Genomic DNA, 10154 nt, shown 5'->3' with positions numbered 1-10154 from the left:
AAGCCCAATGTTAATTCAAACCCATTGCCTAAGCATGCTCCAAATAGTGGTGGAATAGGCATGATCGAAGTGGGAAATCAAGGCAAGGTTTTGAAGGTGCCGATGAAAAGGTTGTACGACATGTTAGTACAATCAGGACTTCTAGAGGCAAAGGTGGTAAGGCAATCGGAGAGAGGTGACTACTGTGAGTTCCACGAAAGAGATGGACATCACATTGAGGATTGTGCAGAGTTTTGCAAAAAGATCGCAAAAATGTTGAAGATGGGACAATTGAGGATTGAACCCATGGAGAGCAGGCGTGAGGTAAGCATGATGGAAGGCCAAGATGAGATGGCAGGAGTTTGCAGGATCCAACAGACTGCAAATGGGCCCCCAAGGCTGGTCTTGACTAAACCGTCCTGCACAAAAGAGAATCACAATGCCATGCCGTATAATTATGGGTATGCCTCCGATGTTCGAGCGACTCTTCCTTTGTTCCAGACGGAGATAAGTGGTTTGACCAGGAGCGGTCGTTGCTTTACGCCTGAAGAATGGAGAAAGGAAAAAGGGTAAGGAAGTGGTAGCAAACCTGGACAAAGCTCCCGAAGTTAATAAGCCGGTAACGGAAAGAGGAGTCGAATGAGTTTTTGAAGTTGATCAAGCATAGCGAATATTGCATAGTGGATCAACTAAAAAAGACTCCAGCGTCGGATCTCCCTTATGTCTTTGATACTCAGCTTCTGAGCTGCATCGAAATGCCTTGCAAAAGATATTGAATGAGGCATATGTACCTCAAGACATTGAGCATAAAACCATGGAGCATTTAGTAAGGGAGGATCCATGCAACTAATTACCTCTACTTCACGGCTGATGAGCTTGATGCTGAAGGTACTGGACACAACAAGCCTTTATACATTACTGTTAGGTGCAAAGACTGTATTGTAGGGAAGGTGCTCGTCGATAATGGCTCAGCCCTCAACGTGTTGCCAAAGCACATTCTGGAGGAAATGCGATTGATGAATCTCATATGAAGCCAAGTACTATGATGGCCCGAGCGTATGATGGCTCACCTAGGCCAATACTTGGGACTTTAGAAGTGGAGCTATATGTGGGACCGCAAATGTTCCTAGTGACACTTCAGGTTATGGATATCACACCTTCCTATAGTATGTTGTTGGGAAGACCTTGGATCCACGCAGCGGGGGCAGTAGCTTCGTCATTGCACCAATGCCTGAAGTATATCATGAATGGGATGTTGGTAACTGTAAAGGCCGAGGAGGCAATATCCTTGATAAAGAATGTGGCTGTGCCTTTCATCGAAGTGGAAGATTGCAAGGATAACAATATCCATGCTTTCGAGATCGTGAACACCGACTGGGTGCCGGAGAACACTGTGTTAAGAAGGCCAAGGATCTCAGAAGCAGCCAGGATGGCAAGCCTATGCTTCTTTAGAACGCGGGATCCCATTTCAGTATAACTTTACTGTCAGGATACCAGAAGGGGTTAAGTCGGCGAGTTTGGAAAATGCTGCTCAAAGATTTGGGTTAGGGTATCAACCTAACCAAAAGGATTATCGGTGGGCTGCTGGTCGGAGAAGGGCAAGAAGGATGGCTAGAATTAAAGGAAGAGAGCCTGAGGAAGAAAAGCTAGAAATCCCTCACCTTAGTGTATCGTTCACAAAAGCTGCATTCATAATGCAACCTGATAAAGGAGCCGGAAGCCTGGGTCTAGAACTGGCTCATATGAGCATAAACACCTTGGAGGGAAACGAGAAGAAAAGGGATGACGTGAAAAGCAGTCGCGGGAAAAGAAGATGAAGCGCTGCCACAGCTGACGATCCATACGCTAGAAGAAGTCTCCGCCAAGACCGTTGTACGCAAGCTGGCTCCAGGCGAAAAGTTTCAGAATTGGGTGACACAAGAAGCTCCAGTGGTTTTCAAAATGTAAACCAACTTTTTTTGCCTTAGCATGTTTTTGTCATTGCCTATGTTTTGCTTTGTTTTCTCTAGTTGACAATCAAGGCTCATGATGTCAGCTAGATTCTATATTTGTCATAGAGCCCACCTTTTTTTCCTTTGAATGAATGTGCGATCATGCACTTTTTCAGAAATTGTTTTATATATATATATGCATTTTACACCAAGCACTTCCCCGCTTTCAGGAATCCTGAAAGCGGATCTCCAACGACATCACATACATTTAGCATCAAGAATAAAGGGCCAAACTTGAACGAGCATGTAATAGCTATGGAAGAAGAAGAGTGGGATGAAAGCAATATCAGTGAATTCACCAGGCTAGTAGAACAACAGGAACATACTTGGAAGCCTGCCACCGAGAAACTCGAAACCATCAAATGTGGGCAATGGTCAGCTCAAGAAAGAGTTGAAATAGGTACCCTAGTTACTTCTGAACAAAGGATAAAAATGATCACCCTATTACAAGAGTATTTCAGATGTCTTTGCTTGGTCCTATGAAGATATGCCCGTTTGGATACAAGTATTGTAGAGCACAAGATACCGTTGGAAGAAGGTTATAAGCCAGTCAAGCAGAAGCTAAGGAGGGCCCACCCGGACGTCTGGATCAAGGTCAAGGCAGAACTCGAAAAGCAGTGGGATGCTGGTTTTTTAGAAGTAGTTAGATACCCACAATGGGTGTCTAACATTGTTGTGGTGCCTAAGAAGGAAGGGAAGATTCGAGTTTGTGTGGATTTTCGGAATTTGAATAAAGCTAGCCCTAAGGATGAATTTTCCCCTACCACACATAGATGTTTTAGTGGATAATGCTGCCCGAAGTTCCACTTATTCCTTTATGGACGGTTTTTCAGGATACAACCAAATAAAAATGGCTTTAGAGGATAAGGCGAAAACAACTTTTGTCACACACCTTGGGGGACCTACTGCTACAAGGTCATGCCATTTGGGGTTTAAAGAACGCGGGTGCAACATATCAAAGAGCAATGGTGAACTCTATTTCCACGACATGATGCACAAAGAAATTGAGGTGTATGTAGATGATATATGATTGCCAAGTCTAAAAAGGAACAAGATCATGTGGAAGTTTTGAGAAAGTTATTTGGGAGGTTGAGGAAGTATAAGCTAAGGCTTAAATCCTGCAAAATGTTCATTCGGAGTTAAATCGGGCAAGCTGTTGGGATTTGTGGTAAGTGATAGAGGTATAGAGGTGGATCCGGATAAAGTAAGGGCCATCCAGGCCATGTCGTCCCCTAAGACGGAGAAAGAAGTAAGAGGATTCTTGGGAAAGGTTTGAATTACATTGCTCGGTTTATAGCTCAGCTAACAACAACAATGCGAGCCTATATTTCGGCTACTAAGGAAAAGAATCCGGAACTTGGAATGAGGAGTGTGAGGAGGCCATTCAATTAAATCAAGCATTATTTACAAATCCACCTTTATTGGTTCTCCTGTATCAGGAAAACCGTTTAGTATTATATCTAACCGTTACTGAGGTAGCCATGGGTTGTGGTATTGGGTCAGCATGACGGAAACCGGAAGGAAGGAAAGAGCTATTTATTACTTGAGTAAGAAATTCACTGAATGTGGTCCAGATACACGGAGATAGAAAGGCTCTGTTGTGCGTTGGTGTGGGCGGCAAAGAGGTTACGACATTACATGTTATACTATACCACTTGGTTGATTTCAAAAGTGGATCCTCTGAGGTATATATGTAATAAGCCTTTCCTCTCAAGTAGGATTGCCAGGTGGCAAGTTTTATTAGCAGAATATGAACATAGTGGTATATGACAAGGAAAGCCGTAAAAGGGAGTGCAATCGCAGACCATCTGGCCGATAATGCTATTGAAGATGTACGAACCTTTGGATTTGAGTTCCCTGATGAAGATATATTGTCAATAGAAAAGGAAGAAGAAAAGACAGATTGGTGGACGCGGGACCATGTTTTTTTGATGGGGGCAGTAAATGTATATGGTAACGGGGCAGGGGCGGTGATAATCTCTCCTGATAAGAAACAATACCCAGTTTCGGTAACTACACTTCGAGTGACCAACAATACAGCTGAGTATGAAGCTTGTATCCTCGGTTTAGAAGCAGGCAGTTTTGGAGTTGAAAATAAAGAAGATTGATGTATATGGGGACTCAATGTTGATCATTTGCCAGGTAAAAGGGGAATGGCAAACCAAAGAAGAAAAATTGAGACCTTACCAGGAATACCTATCCATGCTAGCAAGGAATTTGAAGAAATTAGATTCACCCATCTGGGAAGGGAGGGGAACATTTTGCGGATGCTTTGGCCACATTAGCTGCTATGACTACCATTGATCTCAGTGCAAGGTACAACCGGTACACATTGATATTAGAAATGATCCAGCTCACTGTTGTTTAGTTGAGGGAGAGATAGACGGAACAACCTTGGTATTACGATATCAAGAATCTTGTGCAGAATCAGGATATCCGATGGGAGCTTCTAAAGACGGATAAGAAAACCTTTGAGAAGGTTGGCCTTATAGACTTCTATTTAGATGGAGAGATTTTATATAAAAGGTCATTTGATGGAACCTTGTTAAGGTGTTTAGATGAGGCAGATGCTAGAAGGGCATTAAGAGAGGTCCATGAGGGGATTTGCTCAACCCATGCTAGCGGGACATATGATGGCAAGAAAATCCAAAGGGCTGGTTATTTTTGGATGACACTAGAAAAAGACTGTATAGACTATGTCAGAAAATGTCACAAATGTCAAATTTACAGTGACAAGGTCAATATGCCACCCGCTCCTCTGTTTAACTTAACATCTCCATGGCCTTCGCGATGTGGGGAATTGATGTGATTGGACCTGTAAACCCAAAAAGCGAGCAATGGTCATAGATTTATCCTCGTGGCTATTGACTACTTCACAAAATGGGTAGAAGCGGGTCATTTGCTCATGTGACGCAAAAAGTGGTGAAGAAATTTATTGAGAGAGATTTGATATGTCGGTATGGTCCACCAGAAAAGATTATAACTGATAATGCCCAAAATTTCAACGGCAAGAGGATAATAGAGCTCTGCACTAAATGGAAAATCAAGCATTCCAATTCTTCGCCTTATAGACCAAAGATGAATGGGGGCGGTAGAAGCTGCTAACAAGAACGTCAAAAAGATTATTCAAAAGATGGTAGTCACCTATAGGGATTGGCATGAGATGTTGCCATTTGCCCTTCATGCATATCGCACCGCAGTTCGAACCTCGACAGGGTCTACACCATATTCTCTGGTATACGGTATGGAAGCAGTGATGCCCTTGGAAGTAGAAATCCCGTCGTTAAGAGTGTTTAATAGATTCTGAGTTAGAAGAGGCCGAGTGGGCCAAAGTGAGACACGAGCAACTGAACCTGATCAGTGAAAAGAGGATGGCTGCAATATGTCATCACCAGCTTTACCAGAAACGAATGGCTAAGGCGTATGATAAGAAGGTTAGACCGCGGATGTTTCAAGAAGGGGATCTGGTATTAAAGAAAATATTGTCATTACCCAGAGATGATCAAGCAAATGGGCACCAATTACGAGGGTCCTTATGTAGTAACAAAGGCATTCTCAGGAGGAGCATTGAAGTTAGCTAGAATGGATGGAGAAGACTTAGCTAGGCCTGTGAATTCTGACTCTGTAAAAAAGATATTTATGCTTGATGTAAGCCCTTAAATCAATAAAGCAAAGTTTGGCCATTGATTTCTTTCTTCTTGCATTGATCTCACAACATTCATTTTTCGTATTAATCCAAATAGTGCATGTCTTGGTGTTATTCTCATCACTTATTAAAAGATTTAGCATCAAGCTGACGCATGTCTTCTCTATATAAAAGCTCAGACTAGGATCACACCCCTATGTTAGGGGCAATACAAGATGTTTTTTCGGAAGCTAATAGATTTGAAAACCAAGCTAAAGCATTTGACAAAAGCATGACAAAAAGGCAATAACAAGTCAACATTTTGAGAAAGTGACTACTTGAAGAAAGTCAAAGCCTTCTTTCTCCAAGAATATGATCAATAAAAGAGGCAACACGAGAGATGAATCCAGCATACGACTTCAAAAAGCAAGCTCGTGTTAAGAAAGAGCTTCATGAACTAGAAGAAGATGATGGGGCCTATGTTTCAAACCAGGTACGAATGCATGCATTGCATCTAATCATAAATCATTGCATGTTTGTTTTTATCGTTACAGGAGGAGATCTTAGTGCATTCCAACAAGATTGTGGGCGAAGAAAGAATCGTTGAGTTGATTCTAGAACAACAAAAGATAATAGCTTCCAAACCCTGCCCGTACGAAGAACGACATCAATATCAACTTTGGTAATAAAGAATCGCCAGATGGGGTTCCAAGCTGTTTGAGATTGCCAGAAGGGATCTCGTATTTCACTATTGTGGAGGTCGCCAGATGGGACCTCATAGTTCACGTTTGTTAAAAGGAATCGCCAGATGGGATTCCGAGATGATTAAAGGAGATCGCCAGAAGGGATCTCGTGTTTCGCTATTTGGAGGTCGCCAGATGGGACCTCATATTTCATGTTGGTAATAAGGAATCGCCAGATGGATTCCAAGTTGATTAAAGGAGATCGCCAGAAGGGATCTCGGGTTTTCACTATTTGGAGGTCGCCAGATGGGACCTCATATTTCATGTTGGTAATAAGGAATCGCCAGATGGGATTCCAAGTTGATTAAAGGAGATCGCCAGAAGGGATCTCGGGTTTCACTATTTGGAGGTCGCCAGATGGGACCTCATATTTCATGTTGGTAATAAGGAATCGCCAGATGGGATTCCAAGTTGATTAAAGGAGATCGCCAAGAAGGGATCTCGGGTTTCACTATTTGGAGGTCGCCAGATGGGACCTCATATTCTTTCATGTTTGTTTTAAAAGGATCGCCAGATGGGATTCCAAGTTGATTAAAGGAGATCGCCAGAAAGGATCTCGGGTTTCACTATTTGGAGGTCGCCAGATGGGACCTCGTATTTCATGTTTGTTAAAAGGAATCGCCAGATGGGATTCCAAGTTGATTAAAGGAGATCGCCAGAAGGGATCTCGGGTTTCACTATTTGGAGGTCGCCAGATGGGACCTCGTATTTCATGTTGGTTAAAGGAATCGCCAGATGGGATTCCAAGTTGATTAAAGGAGATCGCCAGAAGGGATCTCGTGTTTCACTATTTGGAGGTCGCCAGATGGGACTCATATCTCATATTTCAATATAGGAATCGCCAGATGGGGTTCCGATTTGATTAAAGGAGATCGCCAGAAGGGATCTCGTATTTCGATAATTGTCAAAAGAGGTCGCTAGAGGGACCTCATATTTTCTATTTTCAGGGAATCGCAGATGGGATCCCAAAAATTTGAGGCGAAGAGGATTGTCGTAAAGAAGGAGTTTCAGATCGATCAAGCTTCGACCAGATCAGTTTCAGGAGTTTCAGACTGGGTTTATCTTTATAAAACTTATACGCCTTCGCTCTGTAAGCATTATAAAGAGGGGGCATCTGTTGTAACCCATTTTTGGGCTAAATAAATAAATAGCCGAAGAAGGTTAGAAAAATAACAAGAGGCATAAGCGCTCAGAATGGTCGAAAGATTGGCCAAGGAGGTTAAAAAAAAAAAAAAAAATACAGAGATTGGATTTTTGGCAGTATTTTCTTGAAGGATGAGAGCCCTGTTGAGAAGGAAAATGTAATTTTTGAGAGAAAAGCCCAAATTTAGATGTTTATGGACTTAATTGGATTTTATTTGAATTTATAGAGGATTGGAGTGCAAGAAAAATTGATTTTTAAGTCAATTTGGGCTTTAATTAGAAGAAATTTAAGTTCTGGGGCCAAAATATATTTTTTTAGGAATTTATTGGGTCAAATCAGGGGCTTAATTGCATAAATATTGAAGTTTAATGGACAATTAGGGGTTTAATTGTGAAAATTCCGAAACCAGGGACCAATTTGGAAAAGCGGGTAAATATGGGGGCTGTCTTGATTTGATCCAGGGGCGTAATTGAAGAAATTGTAAGTTTATTGATCAATTGAGGGCTTAATTGCATAAATCAGAGGCCAAGGACCAAGATGAAAAACGCGGCCAACTATGGGGGCGAGGACCGAATTTGGCAGGGACGTAATTGAAAGAATCAAAAGATAATTGAGGGCTGAGTTGAAAATTTTGCGTATTCTGGCGCCATTTTTTAAATGAAACGGCGCGTTTTCCCCCAAAACGACGCCGTTTCATACACAAAAAAAAAAAAAAAAAAAAAGGGATTTGAACGGTGCCGTTTTGAACGGCACTATTCCCCTTTCTTCTTCCTCCCCGAACGTGCAGCAGCATGGACAAAACCTTTGTTTAATCAGCCGGTGCCCCTCTCTCCTCGCGTGCGCTGACAGACCAAGCCCATGCACCTCGGACGATGCGAAGCCAGGAGGGCCACGCCGTGATCGACCACGCTCACCGACCAGCCGACCGGCGCTGCCCCCCACGTTGCCCAGCTCAACCCACCTTGTTCTGCTCCCCACGCTGCCCATGCAGCCCCGCTCCTTTGCCCGCCTATAAAAGAAGAGGAAAGATGTGAAGCAAAAGGAAAAAAAAAAAAAACCGAAACCAAGAGAGAGAGAGAAACTGAAGGAGAGAGAAACAGTGGACCTAAAGAAATAAACACCTAAAACTCAAGAAAACGAAACTGAGAAAAGGGAGAAGAGGACGGAAGCCGTGGGAGAGTTTAAAGAAAACGTTAACCGAACACGACCCGAGAGGACACACCGGAACTGTTGAGAACCGTCGTTCTGAGCCGCCGACCTCCGCTGCAACACCGTCAACTCGTATGTTCGACCAGCAGCCTCACCTCCGCCGTGCCAGGTATTTTTTCTTTCCCCCCCCCTACGTTTTCATTTTATATTTGTTATCCTCCTGCATGCAGAATCGTTCTGCATACAGGAGGTAGGGGAAGGGAAAATAATTCCCTTCCCCGTAGGTTTTTACACTGGGCCGGGTTTCCGGCCCAGTTTTGTTATTATTTATTTTGGGCCAGACCGAGTCTGGCCCAGTCTAAAGAGTTTTCTTGCGGGTCGAGATCGGCCCATCCTCCTTGCGGGCCGAGATCGGCCCGATTCTAGCTAGGTTGGGTTCGGCCCATTCATTTGGGCCGGCCCAACCCGAATTGTTATTATTATATATATTTATGAATTATAGTATATTGTAATATATATGTGTGTATATTGTGTATATATTTTTTTTACTAAAACAAAATATATTTCAAAAAAATCTTAAAAAAAATATTGTTGATTTCCCTGAATAGTTTTGGCAAAATGGGTTTATGTTGGTTGGTATTTTATACTGTAAAGATACCAAACCAGTGCTAAAAAATACCCGGTTTTCGTCAAAATATCAAAGATTTTCAGAAATAAAAAATGTTTTTGCTTTCAAAAAAATTCTAAAAATCCCTAAAAAATGTTGTTGATTTTTCTGCATATTTTTATCAAAGTGGATTAATATTGGGTTGTATTTTTATACCGTAAGAATACAAACCCAGTATTAAAATACCCGATTTTTGTTAAAACATCAAAAAATAAATATTTTCCAAAAAAGGTTTTTGTTTTCATGCATACGGCCTAGTCTCTCCAATATATATATATAAATATTATAACATCATATTTTCACACAACAAAGAAAATTTTCAAAACAATATATGTATAGCATGCATTTTGGCTTTAATAACCAGTTTATTTAAGCCATGAGAACTAGGCCAATATTTCAAAAAAAATCAAAAAATCTTTTTTTTTTGTTTTCTTTTAGTATTTGGGATTACGAATTTATATGTAAAGCGTATTCCTAAATATTATTAATGAAATTCTGGTATAGACATTAGAACGGTTAGGATTTTACCCGATAAGATAAAGACCTTCTTACCGAGGAGGATTTTTCTTGAACCATAGACAGACCAACAACTAGAAAAACACGAAAAATACCTTAGATTTTATCAGACAATAAAACAATGCAGCTTACCTTAGGTAGGGCGTATTTGGGGTGCTAATACCTTCCCTTTACGCAACCAGTCCCCGTACCCGATCTTTGAGACCAGTTAGGGTTCCTAGTGACCAAAATACTAGGTGGCGACTCCCTTTCCATTTTCCACCCATAAAAGACAATATTTTCTTGTATCCCCATAGATATAGATAGATTTACATTGTAGATAAGAAAATGGAACAAACAA

Source organism: Populus alba, chromosome 4, assembly GCF_005239225.2.
Source record: "Populus alba chromosome 4, ASM523922v2, whole genome shotgun sequence".
Taxonomy (NCBI): Eukaryota; Viridiplantae; Streptophyta; class Magnoliopsida; order Malpighiales; family Salicaceae; genus Populus; species Populus alba.
Note: the sequence above shows the minus strand (reverse complement) of the source record.